Source organism: Echinops telfairi, unplaced genomic scaffold (assembly GCF_000313985.2).
Source record: "Echinops telfairi isolate 266 unplaced genomic scaffold, ASM31398v2 ScPeMD7_6;HRSCAF=24_1, whole genome shotgun sequence".
Taxonomy (NCBI): domain Eukaryota; kingdom Metazoa; phylum Chordata; class Mammalia; order Afrosoricida; family Tenrecidae; genus Echinops; species Echinops telfairi.
Window position 1 is genome coordinate 6,920,207 of NW_022103903.1, and position 17,666 is coordinate 6,937,872.

General features: G+C 37.5%; 1 pseudogene; it reads left to right on the forward strand.

The window, feature by feature from the left end:
- The first annotated feature begins 16,603 nt into the window (after positions 1 to 16,603).
- Positions 16,604 to 17,050, forward strand: LOC101643407 (annotated as a pseudogene).
- The last annotated feature ends 616 nt before the right edge of the window (positions 17,051 to 17,666 follow it).

Here is a 17,666-nt window from a genome sequence, read left to right on the forward strand (position 1 = left end):
CATCCGGGAGAAATTGGACATCCCCTTGCAGAAGGGCTGCGGGGAGGAGATGAGTGCAGTGTAGCAATGATGAAATATACAACCTTCCTCTAGTTCTTGAATGCTTCCTCCCCCTCCACTACCATGTTCCCAATTCTACCTTACATATCCAGCTGGACCGGAGGATATACACTGGCACAGATAGGAACTGGAAATACAGTGAATCCAGGACAGATGAACCCCTCAGGACCAGTGGAGAGAGTGGCGATATCGGGAGGGTGGAGGGAAGATGAGCGAGAAAGGAGAACGAACAGGGGAACGAACAGCGGAGAAGTGGAGACGTCGGATGGTGTAAGATATGATAAAATAATAATAATTTATAAATTATCAAGGGTTTAGGGGGAGGGAGGATCGGGGAGGAAGGGGTAAAAAATGAGGAGCTGACACCAAGGGCTCAAGTGGAAAGCAGGTGTTGTGAGAATGATGATGGCAAAATATGTACTAATGTGCTGGACACAAATGATGTATGTATGGATTGTGAAGAGTTGTATAAGCCCCTAATAAAATGATTATTAAAAAAAATTGTGTGTTGCATATTTTCAAATGCCTTTTCTGTATCTATTGCTATAATAGTGTGATTTTCATTCTTTGTCTTGTTTATGTTGTTTTTGAATATGGAATTATCCCTGCATCCCTGGAATGAATCCCACTTTGCCCTGGTGATTTATTATTTTTTTAGTATGATCTTGATTTCTATTGGCCAGAATGTTGTTGAGGATTTCAGCATCAATGTTCATGGTATTGGTCTATAATTTTCTGTCTTTATGGGGTCTTTGCATGGTTTGCATGTTAATGTTATGCTTGCTTCACAGAATGAGTTTGGGGTTTGTTGTCTTTTTCAAGGAAAGACAGGACAAGTTTTGGAGTAGTTTGTCAGCTATTGGTGTTAGATCTTCTGTGAATACTGGGTGGATCACCTGTGAATCTATCTTGTCCTGGGGTTTTCTTGGCTGGTAGTTTCTTCATGACTTGTTTTATTTTTTCTTTTGTCATGCATCTGTCGAGATTTCCAATATCTATCTGCACTAAATTGACTGGTCATGTATTTTGAGGTATACTTCCATTTCTTCTAGATTGTCAAATATGTTTTAATACTATTTTTCATAGTAGTGGGTGATTATTCTTTTTTATTTCATTTGCATCTGTTGTAGTTTCATCTTTTCTATCTCTTAGTCTGGGTATTTATATCTTTTCTCTTTTTTCCTTTTGTTATGTTTTCCTGTGGTTTATTTTGTTAATCCTTAAAAAAAAAAAAAGCTTTTCTTTTCTTGATTTTTTCCACATTTTGTTTGTTTTCCATATGGTTTATATTTTCTTTGTTCCTTATGATTTATTCTCTATTTTATTGGTGGGTTTATGTTGTTGTCTTTGTGCCACTCCTTGAAGGTATGGTGTTATGGTGCTGATTTTGGATTTCTCTTCTTTTTTTATTAGTGCATTGATTTCCATAAATTGCCCTCTGGTTAGTGCTTTTGTTTTGTCCCAACGGTCTTCATATGTTGTGTTATCATTCTTGTTTATCTCAAAGAAAATTTCCTTTCCTCATTTGCTTTATTAAAAATCACTTTTGAGTGAAGTGTTCACTTTTCCCGTGGTTTTCTTTATGTTTCTGATAGTTGTATTGTTTATTTTGTATACTAGTTTTTAGAGTACTGTAGTCTGAGAAGGTAGGTTGGAGGAACTCAATTATTTTTGAGTTTGTAGAATTGTGCTTTGTGGCTTAGTATGTGGTCTATGATTGAAAATCGTCCACGTGTGTTAAGTAGAATATGTTATGTGTCTTTGTTGGATGAAGTGTTCAGTATATGTGTACAAGGTCAATTTAATTAATTGTTTTGTTGAGCTCTTTGTATTTTTATTGACTTTTTTCTTAATGTCCTGTCTTTCCTTGATAGTGGAATTTTGGAGTTTCCACTTATTATTGTCCATGTGCTTGTATCCTTTTTCAATTCTGTGAAGATTTAAGTTTTACGAGGGTCTTTTACGGGGTACATATATGTGTATTACAGTTATCTCTGCTTGAATTATTGGTCCCTTGATTGTTATGTAGTGTCCATTTTTGTCTCTTATTCCTTTGTTTGTCTTGAAGTTGATTTTCCCATAGATTAATATTTCTACCCTGATTTCCTTCGATCGCTGTTTGCATAGCATGCTTTTTTCCTGCTTTTGATTTTTCCTTTGTTCATGTCAGGGTCTGTGAGGTGTGTATCTTGTAGGCAGCATATTGGTGGATTTTGTTTTCTTTTCTATTCTGTTAAACTCTGTGCATTTAGTCCAATAACAATTAGTGAGATTATTGATATGTATTTGTTTGCTATTGTCATCTTGTTTTATATTATTTGCATGTTGTGAGTGTATGTGTGTGTTGTATTTAATTTCTTTGCCCACCATGTATTTTTTCATTGCTTTGGCTATTGCTCTCTCTGTCTCGGTATTTGTGAGGAATTGTCTTATCTTTTGGTTTCAGATTTGTTGTTGGTGGTGACTTTTGTCCACAGTAGTTCATTGAATATTTTTTATAGTTTTGGTGTTGTTTTTGTAAATGTGTTAGTCTGGGGAAACTAGAGAAACAAATTAATAGACACCCTCATATGTGTATAAGAAAGAGCTTTATAAAAAGGGTAATTATACATTAAGAAAACATCCCAGCCCAGTCCAGATCAAATCCAGATGTCTGATGTTAGTCCAGATGTCTGATACCAATCTATAAAATCTTCTTGTGATTCAGGAAACACATGCAATAACACTGAATGCACAATCACAGGCCAGTGGGTGGGAAACCTTGTGGATCCAGTGGCCTTGTAAGCATCTCGGCGTTGGCAAGGGTCTCTACATGGCTTCTCCAGTTTCCAGGGCACAGGGTCTATCAGCATAGTGCCATGTGTCTTGTCAGTAGAGCATCTTTCAGGGAGTGAGCCCAGAGAGAGTGTGTCTCCCGCCTCCAAGGAGGAAAAATAGCAATTCCCAGAATCCTCAAGGGAAGGCCATGACCACATGAGGCCTCATTGGCTATGATCTGATTGACAGACTAGACTTTGCCCCTTCATCCTTAATCTTCTCATGTCCAAAATTGACACCATATTATGTAACTACGACAGACCACCCTTGTCACTTTGACACTTTCACATATATCTATAGCCATATATAACTTACAAACAAACAATAATGAAATCATATTGGTACCTAACGGGATAAATCTAAAATGCATACAATTCAATATGTGCCACCCTCATATAAACATAATATTTTATAAGTGAACAAAACAAAAATATCGTATGCCTAATAATTGCAGTTAAGTAACACCTACATCTTATTCCTATAATACTATAAATATATTCCAGCATCTATGAAAGTTAGTAAGCCAGCCACGTCATGCCTTTATCTTTCTCATTTTGGGTATCTTCTTGTGTGCACGGTTTCTGCCTTAAAAATTGTAAGTTTTTCTTATTACTGACACTTTGTATGTAATTGTTCGCTATTCTCTGTGATCTTAGACTTTTCTCCTTGTTCTTTATGTGCGACAGCTTTACTACAACATACCAGAGAGTTTTCCTTTGGAGATCTTTCCTGGTTAGGATTATTTCCGCTTCCTGAATAATTATCTTTTCATCTGTGAGTCATTGAGGAAAGCTTTCTTACAAATTTCTTCAACTATTCTGTGTGGACTTTTTTTTTCATTCTGGAATTCCTATAAGATATAACCTTCTGATGTGTCCCACATTGTTCTCAAGCTTTCCTGGTCTATTGTGAGTGTCTTGTTATTTGTTTTTCTTTCAGGTTGAAGTATGTAGATCCATCTCCAAGCTCACTGATTGGGGTTTCCATCACTTCGATTCTGTTTCACTGTGCTTTTAAAGCATTGTGGAATTCTGCCTTTGTAGTATTTGACTTTTATGCTTCTGTTTGGAATTTTTCTTGCATGTAGTGAGGTTTCTAACTTTTTTATTATTTCACTTTTCCTCTCAGTCTCTTCCTTTTTCAGTTGTATGATGCAATAATCATTCTTTTAAGTTCCTTTTCTTATATTTCCTGTTCATTTTCAGGCATTTCGTTTAGGTCTGGTTTGTGTCTGATTTGTGGCTTGCTTGCATAAATGGGCAACATGTTGTTTTCTTGATATTTTGGTGTAGATTTAGGGATATTAGGGAGGTAGGGGTAGGTGGGAATAGATAACTATGTTACTTCATACAGTAGGGAGTGATAGACACATTATATTAAGTATATTGGGGAAAATGTTATATTTATTGTTAGGGGAAATCAAAAAGTGGAAAGGAAAGTATTAGAGGTTGCAGAATAATGGAAAAGAGGAATAATAAAAATAAATGATCAAACACAAGGAATCCAGGACAGGTGATCCCTTCAGGACAAGTGATGAGAGTGGCGATACCGGGAGGGTGGAGAGAAGGTGGGGTAAAAGGGGGGAACCAATTACAAGGATCTGCATTTAATTTCCTCACTTGGGGTTAAAATGGGTGAAGGGAGACTTTGGTCAGTGTAAGATATGATAAAATAATACTAATTTATAAATTTTCAAGTGCTCATGAGGGAGGGGAGAGCGGGGAGGGAGGGGAGAAAATGAGGAAGGATTCCAAGGGCTCAAGTGAAAAGCAAATATTTTGAGAATGATGATGAGAACAAATGTATAAATGTGCTTGACACAATGGATGTATGTATGTGTGGATTGTGATAAGAGCTGTACAAGCCTCCAATAAAAACATTTAAAAAAAAAAGAATGATCAGGTACAATTATTAGTAGTTTACAAAAAGGAAATCAGACCCCCAAAGGCCTTGTTTTGCAATGATAGAGGACTCGGTAATAATTTTCGAGAGTAAAATAGGGAAAAAAAAGTTAGGGACGTGTCCGCTGAGAGGTCAACACTGAGACACTGAGACAAAGAACGTGAGGTTCAGAGAGGCTTTATTAGGGCAGGGAAAGACCTCCCAGGAGGGAAGGGAGAGCAGAGAAAGGGACAGGAGCATCTTGAGCTCCGGGGCAGTCCTGAGACCCAATGAGTTAGGTCAGGGAAGTCGCAGCTTGTCTGTCAGGCAGTGGCAGATATATAGGGCTCGAGCTAGGGAGGTATACGTTGACAACAAGAAGGGAGATGTTTTGCTTGCAGCTGCAGGACCTTGAGTCACAATGCGATCCATGGGGAGTGCCTTTGTTGTTTGCCAACCTACACCCTGGAGTGCTGGGACAGGGGCTGCACAACCTTGGTCTGGAGAGATAAGCTCCTTGGAATGTTGGGGCAGAAGATGAGACTTCAATAGGTCATTTATCCTCCAGAGAAGCTAGATATGGGGGCCTTGAAGTTCTATCTTCCTGAGGAGCTGGAGAGGTGATGGGGGCTGCCTAGTCCGGACCCGGACCAACCATCCGCTTTTGGTTTTATGAGGATGGGAAAGAAAGACTAGGATTACAAGAAGAAAATAAAAGGGAAACAAAGTCTAGAAATAAATACTTAGATATTAAAATGAAAGAATGAAAGGTCAAAAGACAAAAAATTAAAAATATTTTTAAAATAATACTTAGGTTTGTTTGGGGATATAAATTTGCCCAGGAGCTTTGCCTCTGATGTGGGCTCTAATAATTTCTGGATTGATGAAGTGTTTAGGCACTAGAAACAAAGTAAATGCAAAGGAAAAAAGTAAAATAATTATATATTTTCTCTGTCTTTACATATACCAACAGATGGGGAAGTCAAGATTAAGGATGCATTATAAAAATAATGCATAATGTTGTTTTAAAGAGGCATAGGGTATAAGTATTAAAAAACAAAGCAACAACATCAAAATTACAGCTTAATTCTAGACCTTGTCTTTGGGGGAAATCAGGACTGTGTGTGGGAGAGGCATTTTGAGCAGATGGGGACAGTGTCTGGTAGTACATTGTTTACTACCCTATGGTCTCTTAGGATGTCAGGGTATGGTTGAGATTAAGGATAGGGGAATTATATTGGTGCCTGGAATGACTATGAGTCCTATATTCTTGTAATTTAGGTAAATTGTCTTAAAGGAGTATACTTCTGGTACATTAGGTCAGAAGAGATAGGGTCCACTCTTTTTTTATGATGGAAATGATAAAGTGGTGGTTGTGTAGTGAAATCTATAACTGCCACCTTCCTAGGTGGTCTAGGAGGGAGGAATGAAGCAGTAACCCACTCAGAGGGAAGGTTCGGACCAGTTCCCCATGTCAGGAGACATCTGGTGAATTGCAAGGCCCATCCAGTATATTGGCTGGAAGTGGCTTCTGGGCTTTGAGACTTTCAGTCTTTGTGTCAGTCTCAACCTCCCTGCCAGTGCTTTCTAAAACTACTGTTGCATTTCTACTAGTATTGTTATGCTAATAACTTGCTAATGGGCCAGGTGTGTGCTCTCTGCTAACAAAAGAAATTTTGTTTTGCTTTTTAAAGCCTGCTAATGGCTGTGCTTTGGGGCTGCCTTAAGATGCTGGGGGCAGGGTGTGTACCAAGCTGAACCACAGAGACAGGTGATTTGTTTTTCTGAGTGGGCCTGCAGGTCCCCGAGATTGTGTGGAGCATTGGTTTGTTCATTATTTACACTTGCTCCAACTACTTTGTATAATTATCCCCACTCAGCATAGCAGGCTGCTGGTGGGGAGGTAAGGCTGCCAGGGTATCAGGCAGGAGCTTCCTTAGATTGGGCCTATAGCCAAGTTTATTTGTGCTTAAATCCACTCCAGGCTGGTCATGTTCCTGAAGTTTGGCTGGCCTACAACCCCAGCTAGCTCCAAGACCAATAAAACATTGGCCAGGAATGTTGGGGACCCATGATCTGACCACTTGTGCAGAGAGCTAATGACAAAGGGGTGTCAATTAGCATGTGTTGCTGCTCTTTTGTTTTAATAAATTTGTGTCCATGTATTTTTTATGCTGAGAATCCTGTGGTCTATACCTGACCCCTCTGTGCTAGTGTCTTTGGAGTACCTCCAGTGTATGCTGCTTGATCGCCAACTTTGGCTGAAACTTTTAATGAGAGCAGGCAGCCCTGCCTCTGTCCTTAGGAGACGTGTGGCTAGTCATATTTTTCCTTAATATGGAAATGTATCCTTATTTATGCTGTTTTAACTTAACACCATGTGTCAATTATGGACACAGAACACTTTCACTACCATTATTAATCTCAGTTGGAAAATGCTAAACTATTTAAAGAAAATTTTACTAAAATCTCATATATCAAAGATTTAGTAAAACATGCTATCTAGTATTCTGTTGTAGTTAAATTTCTTCAATTCTGAGGATGTCCACACTATATAAATTGAGACTTATGATCTTACATATTATGATGTTATACAAGTATTAGAAATCCAATATCCATCATGGAAATATATAACCTAAGTTTATCTATAAAAAAGTAAGTCATGGACAAAAGCAAATTATTTTCTTTCTCAATTTCTAAATGCCCTCTCTTCTGATTTTTATTTGCTGCATAGCACCTTCCTCACCCTCATTTGACTACAGTTGTAAAGCCAAATTGTCTTGTGACTGGCTCCACGATCTTGGGCAGGCTGTGGTTTCATGTTTCCTAGCAGTGCAAAGTAGGATGTACCCAGAGACTGAGGCTAGTCAACCCGGGAGGGGCACAGCGAGCCCAACTTCCGAGGGGAGGACAACACGGCCAGCATGGGAACTACACAAAGGACGGCTGCCAACCTACCTTAAATGAGCCAATCAGTGGATTGACAGGGGGTGGGGGGGCGGGGGCTGTTAAGTATACCTGTAAATAAATACTTTGGAATTTCTTTTGTGGGGGCTCTTGTCCAAGACAGTGCATGCAGTTAAGCACCTGAGGACTCGAGCCCTGGCTTAAGCTAGCATAATAAAACCTCTTCTGTTATTGCAGCCTTGTGTTTGATCTCCATTGAAAGGGTAATTGCTCCAGGTCCCTAACACAATTGTAATATTAATCCTTTTCAGGAAAAAACAAACAAATAAATAACAAATAAAAGAAATGAAACACTGGACAATCAGAGTACATGGTGGTTGAGAGAACTTACTCTAACAAGCCATGGTACATTTGCTACATATATCCACTTTGCCTGTTTCCTCACCTTTATTATAAGGATAATTAAAATAACAAATGGAAGTACCAAATACATTTTGAAAATAAAATGACTTATATGTGAATGCGCTCACACGAATGCTTAGGAAAGAAGAAGACTATATTTTTTATTATTGAATAGTTTGAATATATTGAATACATTGTTATTATTGAATAGTCAAAACACACAGAAATTATACATAGCCCTAAAGTCATTCTGTTATATTGTAGTGATTAGGTGCTATCAGATTTGTTCAAACCCATAGCAACCCCATGCACACCAAATGTAACACTGTCAGGTCGTTTACTATTTTCTAAGTTGTTCCAATGCCTGAGCCCACTAATGCAGCCACTATGTGCATCCTTACATTGAGGGTCTTCCTTTTTTTCCCTGTCCTGCTACTTTACCAAGTATGATGACCTTCTCCAGGGGCTGGTTTCTACTGACAACATACCTAAAATATAGAAGATGAATTCCAGGGATCCTTGCCTGTAAATAGTACTCTGACTGTACTTCTTTCTAGACAAATGTGTTTATCCTTTTGGAAGTCCATGGTACTGTCAATATTCTTCACCGACTGCACAGTTCAAATGCATAGATTAGTCTCTGTTGCTCCTTATTCATTGTCCAGCTTTCACATGAATATATGAGGCAACTGAAAATTTTGTTATGACAGCCTTCAAATATTTTCAAAATACAATGTTCCTTGTTAGATTCTCCAGAACCTAAAGAAATAAAGGATAAAAGAAAAACCTTCCTGGTCTTTTCACAATGGACATACATCTCCCTTTCATTCATTTATCTTCAAACAACAATTTGAGTGTTTGAATAGTCTGCTTGTTAACCTTTAAAAACATAATTTGTATGTTTCACAGTTAATATGTGGGCTCTCTCTGGAAAATAAAAACATTAAACTATAGCTGTAAAGAAGAAAAGTAGATAACAACATCTCTAATTCATTCCTTCACTTTTTAAGCAAATTTATATTGGGTGTTAATCACCCAAAATCTGTGTACTAATTACTGAGCTGTTTGCTGTTTTCATTTGGTGTTGTTGAATCAGTTTCAATAAATATCAACCCTGGGCACTACAGAAGGAAGCATTACGTATTCCTGCACTACTCAGTTCTTGTTATGTCTGAGGTCCTTGTTATAGCCACTGTGTCAATCCTCTTACCACGAGTCTTTCCTTTTTGCACGGACTCTGACTATACTTTATCAAGCGTGATGTTCTTCTCCAGGGAGCTGTGTTTTCTGATAACATGTACAAAGTTCCTAAATAAAAGACTCACAATCTTTGCTTCTAAGAACTTCACTTCTTCCAAAATATATTTGCTTGCACTTCTACATGGCACTTTCCATTTTACTTTCAATACCCTTTGCTGACACCCTAATTCAAATACATCGATTGATGTGAGGCCTTCCTTATTCATTGTCCAACTTTCACATGCAGTCAGGCATACCTTAGTTCTCAAAATGATATCCCTGCTCTCCAACACTTGAAAAGTGTCTTGTGCACCAGATTTGCCAATGCAACATGTCATTTGATTTCATGACTGTTACTTCCATTAGCATTGATTATAAAGCCAATAAAATGAATTCCCTGACAACTTCAAATTTTTCTCTATCATTATACTGTCTATTGGTCTAGTTGTGAATATTTTGGGTTTCTGTACACTGAGTTGCAAGCCCTACTGAGGAATGCATTCTTTGATACTGAGTTAGATATTAGAAATTGTAATCCTTGGGCTATGAACATCAGACTTAAATATAACCCACAGTTACATACCCATCTTCATCAACCATATTATATTAAAATTCTATGTACTTAAAAGTAAAAAATAATAGGAGCTACTTTGTGAAGCACAATACACATTATTACAACCATATATATTTGTCTTTAAATGTTCACTTTTATTTATAGAAAAATTGAAATATATTCTCAGACAAATATTTAATTAATTTATGTTAGATATTGAACCTATCAAACTATTCCAGCATACATACATTACACTTAAAGAGAGTGGGTCAGGTTTGGAATCCAGGACTGCTTGTACAAAGCTAAATTAGAATCATCTATCATCATGAAAAAGATTGTTATTCACAAGAAAGCCACTGCTGTCACGAAATCAAGGAAACAAGTCTTTACCAATATGTCAACTCAGATCCAGACTTAAGAAGAAAACATCTTAGAAAACTGCTGTTAGATACTGATAAATTGGCCTGTGACCATTCTTATAATTGGCTGAAGAATCTCCAGGTCTTTCCTTTTAGTCTACCTTAGTTTGAAAGGTGGTGCTTGTATATAGGCTGCTTTTTCAAAAAATTGAGTCTGATTTGGATTCTCCTGCATGAAAGGCAAGAATTCTACCACTGAACAATGACCACTTCCACCCTAGGAAAAGAGAGTCACAAAATGGAAAGTCTGGGTTTAACCAGGAAAAATTGACCCTACTATTCCTTCAGAAATTAATATTGACTATGTTTGTTGACTCAGGATTCCAGAAGACTTCAGGTTTCTATCAGAAACATATTCTGTTAGGGCCTGGTTAGTTGCTTAGAATAGTTAATTTTATTTGAATGTTGCAGTTTTTGCAGTCTAGGGCATAGGTTATGAGGGTTTTGTTTTTATTAAAATAGGCAGAGGAAATATATAGTTTCAACATAACAGAATGCTTATTATCGAGGCCAAGCTTGTCCATTACAATTAAGCAGCAAAAAAAGACAAGTAATGGAGCATCAACTACATATTTCAAGGTTCTAAGTAGACATAACAAATTGCTAAAACATGTCCACTTCTTCTACCACCATAATTATATCCTTACACCAATAAAATAGGCAATTTTGTGAAAAGTTATGATTTTACATGCCTGAAAATCAGCAAGCTATCAGGCATAATTGAATATTTCAGTTGCATGTCTGAAGGATTTATTGACAAGGCAGTATTTTGAATGGACAATAAAATAAAGATAATTTAATAAATCACTATATGTTTATTTCATGAAGTTTAATTGTGTAATCACTTTAGAGAGAGATCTGGCAATCTGCTTCTGTAAAGATAGCAGCCAACAAATCCTGATGGAGTAGTTCTACTCTGGAACAATGGGACCATCATGAGAGGGAATCTACATGACAGCAGGTTTTTGTTTTATTCACTAACATTAAAGCACATAAACAACTTAAATTAAAAGGAATATATAAAAGTGTCGATTTGACTTGTTTGCAAAACAAACATTCTAAATTCTAATGATTAACTTTTGTCTTGTAACTTATATTAAAAATTGATATCCTGATAGATTTTTAAATATAGATTTACCTATATAGAGATTTTTAATAAAAATGATTGTGTAATACTACAATATGTTCTTCAAATACAGTGTGCAACTCTTGCGATTATCATCTAATCTTGGAGTATCTCGGCAACCATGAAGTGAAACAGAAGAGATTGAAAAAAAAGTCCTTCAGTGGACCTGGGAAATAATAGGTGGTTATGTGGGAATCTATTGTGTTCATGCTAAGGGGAAAGATTTGACAAGCTAATTAGTTTGTCTTTTCTCCTACCTAATGCCTGTGTTGCTCAAACTGTCTTCACATTCTGCCGCAGTGCAGATTGAAATGTATGCAGTGAAACAATCCACAAGTGTTCTCAGTATCCAGGGGACTTTTGCCTCAAGGACATGGGGTAAAAGGTGCAGTGAAAGGATTCAGTTGGCTTAGAAGACTATCACTCACAAGAATAAATATTTAGGGCATGGATCACATGTCATCCATGAGTCTAATGATGCAGAGTGACCGAGGTTTCTTTTTCATTTAATCAAAGTGTCTTTTATTAAATTGTTTTTTATTTTGTAGCTAGATGTGGACTCCTCTAATGGATTTGCCAAGATCAGAGACTCTTGTCTTCTCCAAGCCTAACAGACATACATTCTCAGAAGTTCACTCCAAGATTTCATATATATAAAGGAGCTGAATCGAAAACCTCAGCAGATAACTCAGAAGACAAAGACACGTATTATAACAAAATGTGCAAAGACTTCCAATTAGAAAGCTAAAAGGGAAGAAAATGCACTGCATAGCTGAAAGTTAAAGATTACTCAAGAAAAAATTAATGCCCTGAGTTGTAATCTTGAAAGATTCTATAAGCAAAATATTCAATGATGTAGGGAGCATCAAGAGAAAATGAAAACACTACACATAATCATTGTACCAAAATTAGCTGGTAGACCTTGCACTCTTTTAGGAGATAGAATATGAGCAAGAACCACTGGTGCAAAAGGAAGAAGTTCAAAGTACACTGAATGTATTGGCCCAAAACAAAGTACCTGCAATTGATGGAATACTTTGAAGTATTTCAAAAAGCTCAGGAAGCAGTGGAAATACTCATTCATTTAGGCCAAGAAAATTGGAATATACCTTGGCCAGTTGACAGGAAGAGATCCAGATGTATATCCATTCCATAGAAAGGTAACCCAACAGAACACAAAAACTATAGGACAATAACACTGATATTGCACAGAAGTAAAATTTTGCTTAAGATCATCCAACAATGGTTGCAGCAGTACACTGACAAGCAGTTGAGGCCAGATTCAGAAAAGGACTTGGAACAAGAGATATCATTGCTGATGTTTAATGGATCTTGGCTCAAAACAGAGAATATCAGAAAGTTGATTACACGTGTCTCATTGATTATACAAAAGCATATGACTGTGTGGACCATAATAAACCTTGAAAAGAATAAGAATTCCTGAAAACTTCATTTTGCTCAGGAGAAATGTACATGGATCAAGAGGCAGTTGCATGAACTGAAGAAGGGCATACTTTATGGCTTAAAATAAGGGAAAGTTTACATCAGGTTGTGCCTTCTCACCTTATTTGGTAAAATGGAAGGACAGTGAAAAATGGAGGACCGTCGACGAGATGGATTGACACAGTAGTTGCATCAATGGTCTCAGGCATAGAAACAATTGTGAGGCAACAAAGCACCAGGCAGTGTTTTGTTCTGTGGTGCACTGGGTCACTATGGGTTGGAGCCCACTCAATGGCACTCAATGGCACCTAACAACAACAATATAAAAATATACTTGTATGTGTGTATCTGCGTGTTTGTGTGTATATGAGCAGATAGATAGATAGATAGATAGATAGATAGATAGATAGATAGATAGATAGATGATCTAAATACCATGTTTTTTTTTCAACACCATTTTATTGGGAGTTAATACAGATATCATATCATCCCATAATTCAATCACATCAAGTAGTATTGTACAATTGCTATCACAATCATTTTCAAACTATACCTTCTTGAACTCCTTGACATCAGTTCATTTTTAGCCCACCACTTGATGAATATATAGGGATAGCCCAGAAACCTTAATTCTATTTGCTATCCCTGTATATTCATTAATCCACATACTAAAAACCAGAAAAACATAATATAATCCAAGAGGAGGACCCTAATAACTTAAAACTTCTCAGGTAAGTCCTACTGTGAACAAACAAATAAAAACAACAACAACAAATACAGAAAATTTTGAAAACCAGATCAGGCCTAACTTGCATCAGAGGGAGGATCAACTGAAAGGGCTTCAATTATTCAAGTCAGGTTTATCATTTAGATCTTCCATAGTCATGTCTCCAATGCACACTCTTTTGTAACCACTTCCCTCCCATACTTCTATCACGGAGAGAAGACAACCGCTGGAGGCTTATTTCCTATGTAGATCCCACAGACATTACCTTGGGCTCCCAAAGTCATCCATAGGCTTATGCAAACCAGATTCTCACAACTTAGGCTCTGATATTATTCCCTCTTTTGACTTCAGATACAATCCTGAGGCTGATGTGCTTCTTCCACATGGATTTGGTTGACATCTTATTTAGATGACTGTTTGGAAACAAGACTTTGACACTATTTTATCTAATAACAGGGCACCATCTAATTTCTTTACCATATTTTTCTATAGCACCCATATCTTCTGTGTTCCCTTCTGGAGGGTGAGTATTCAGTAGGGCTATGATGTAAGAATTAATTGTTCTTAAATTTGGAGCTATAATTTCATGGGAACTCAAAACTCATTCCTAATATCTATGTTTTGCTTGTTTGTTTTTTGTTTAATCTAAATTTGGTTTACTTTCAAACCTCCTTGTTAATTTATGGTAAAGAGGCTTATCAATCATCCCCCTGGGGCATAACGATCTTCTTTTAATTTTGTCTTTGATTAGCCTCTGGTACTAATATTTTAAATCACTGCTAATTGAGCCAATGTAAGCTAACTCCATATTGCAGTACCTGAATTATATTCTGTACAGAATCAAACCTTTCATGGCAGGATATGTTTGTCCAATATTAGTTTATTGTCAGGGAAAATTCTCAGTAATTCTCACTGAGAATGCCATTCATAGGTTTGCTGGAATAACATATATCTTATTACAGCACATAAGACATTGATGTTGCAAGACCACTTTTGTCCACCCACCAGTTGTTAAACAATCTTGGTATAGCTGTCTTCTGCCTCTCATACACCATGCATTTTCAGCCTTGAGCTCTCAGTTACAAGTGTTCTGTTGTAGAGTACAGGTTTTGTTTTTGTTTTTTATAAAAGGAGATATTAATAAGTATTTATTATAAATAGTAAACTTAAGATGAATTTTGGAGAATGATTATGAAGCATCTATAGAGCTACAGAAGTACTTAGCCATGAGAAAATATGGGAATATCTGAATATAGAAGTAAACAGAATCTTTCATGACAGACTAACAAGCTTAAATTTCACTTTTCAAGCTTGAAGGAAAATATTTTAATATTTCTAGTGACAAAATAGGAATTAAATTATGAAAGGATGATTGTAAATATGTTGGGTCAGATGGATATAAATATAGATACAGATAAGCTATGAGAATATTGAAAAACTTATAATAAGAAAGATGAGGCTTTCTCCTCTCATAAAGAGTTACAGTTAGAGTCAAAACAGCCTGTTGGACCCCATGAAGATGGTGCCCAGATAATTCTGCAGTATAAGAACTCTCCCTGTCCAATCTAGAGAACCTGGAACTCAGTATTTCAGCAAATCTCAGAGGCTTTTCCCACTCCAGTTAGGCAACTCACCAGTGATGGGACTTACTTACCTACTCCCAACATCCATCTGATTAGAAATCTCCCTCCACCTTGAGCTTTCATGCCTATAGCCAATTTCCAATCTGGAATCCTGGCATGGAGGGGGCACAGCAAGGCATTCTGCAGAATCCCTCTACTATCTACCCAGGACATTCCTTCCCTGAGAAAAGGGAAGAAATATACCACCAATACAAGGGCCCTAGGCTATAAACACAACATTTATTGGCTGCACTCTTCCTATATTATATAGTGGGTTGATGTGATTCTGGTAATATACTCCTCACCTAGCCCAACCACCTAAAATAAATACCCTGCTTCCCCTAGCTCAGTGAGTCACAGTTTCACATAATCTAACAAGCACTAGCACACCTCTTAAAAATCCCCTTTTTCAACCTATCAAAAATCACAATATCTAATCATAAGACTACCTGTTATTGATATCTTCACTTCAATCCGATTCTTAAGTCCCTATAGTCTGTCTATGCAACACACTCAACTCTAGCACTCCTCCTCATCTCCACACAATACCATTTCCATCTCTTACCTGATTCCTTCCTCTGATCCAATGAGGCAACTTTCCCCAAATAGAAAAGTCAAAATTCTTTATATCATGTACAGCTGGACCATTATGCTGTGCAAACAACAGCCAAAAGCAACTTCCACAATAAAAACCCCAAGAGAATCAAAAGACAACAACTCAATATTACACGAACCCAATGAAATATAAACAGAAAGAATCCTTGAACTGCCAGAAAGAGAATACAGCATAATGATGTTTAGGGCCATACAAGAGATCTGGACATCAATCTTGAAAACAAAGGTAATAAATTGAGGTACTAAGAAGCTCTCACCCAAAAGAGATCCAGAAACTAAGCAATGAGAGAGCAGAGATTAAAAAAAACAAAACAAAACCCTCCCCCAAAAAACTAGTGTAGAAGGGATGAGCAATGGAATAGAAGAAAAGGACAACTGAATCAGTGAGCTCAAAGACAGCCATGCAGACTTCTGCAAATAAGAAAAACAGTCAAACAAATAGCCAAAGACTCTAAAGAAAGCCAGAGGATGACATGGATGACATAAAGGGAAATAATACATATTTCATTGGAATACTGGAACAAGAAGAAACAATCAAGTTTATAGATAAAATCTTAAGGGAATTCATGGAAGGAAATTTCCCAATATCACAAAGGAGGAGATGATAACCATCCAGAAAGTAGAGAGAATACCAAATACCACCCTCCCCCACCAAACAAAAAAAAAATCACATCAAGACATAGTCAAGGCTCCTGCAGCAGTCCCTGTGAGTACACCGTGGAACATTTCTACACCCCTTTGCTCAACCCTCTCACTGGTACCTCGTGCTGGCCTTCCTCGCTCCTGGGGACCATGACCACTACCACCATCACTTTCAAGGGTGTAGACCCCAACAATAGAAACAGTTCTTGAGCTTTGTGGCCTCCAGATAGTGGCTCCAATTTCTCATTAGACTTTGACAAACCTGCAGAGCAACCTGTGAGGAGGAACAAATGGCCTCTAACATCTTTGGGACATCTGAAGAAAGCTCCCCTTCCTGGGCCAAGTCCACAGGTGCCAAGGCCACCTGCCACAGGTGCAGGGAAGAGTATGAGCCCTCACTGCTCGAGACAAGAATCAAACTCAGTAGACTGTTTCAATCTGAAGGGAGAAGACGGTAGTCACGGAAATATGGACCCAAACCTGTCTGCCAGCCTGGGCCCAAATGAGGAGAAGCCTGTGCCCAAGCCCGTCATGCTGGTGCCCATGACATCCAGGAGAAATCCACCCTGCGGCAAGTCCAGCCTGGTCCTGGCTTAACCGCGGTGCCCTGAGCTCCTCCTGCTGTCTGTGTGTTTCTCCATATGCTTTAGAACTGCACAATTGGAGCCTGACTGTACATCTTTTGGATTTGTTTCATTTAAAAAAGAAGCACTTAAAAAAAAGGACAGTGTAATCAAATTACCCAACTTCAAGGAAAAAGAGAGATTCCTGAGAGCAGCTAGAGAGAAGAAAAAAGAGAAGAAAAACAGTCACCTAAAAAGATAAACAGATAAGAATCAGCTCAGACCTCTCAACAGAAACCATGCAGGAAAGAAAAAAAATTGGAGCAAATTATTCCAAACTTTGAAAGACAAAAATTAACCACCAAGATTCTTATATCCAGCAAAGTCATCCATTAAATATGAAAGATAAATAAAAGTATTCTCAATTAAGGAAATTTTTAGTAAAATTAAATCCAGCATTACAACAAATATCTGGATTTTGATGGTCAGAAAACCAACTGCAGCACACAAACATGAGAACACCACAGAGTGTAACAACACCCAGAAGTCAACACACTGAACAAGTACCCAAAACAATACAGACCTACAGGGGAAATGAAGACACGAATAAAACCTACACTGTATACCCCCCCCCCAAATGAGGAAGGAAT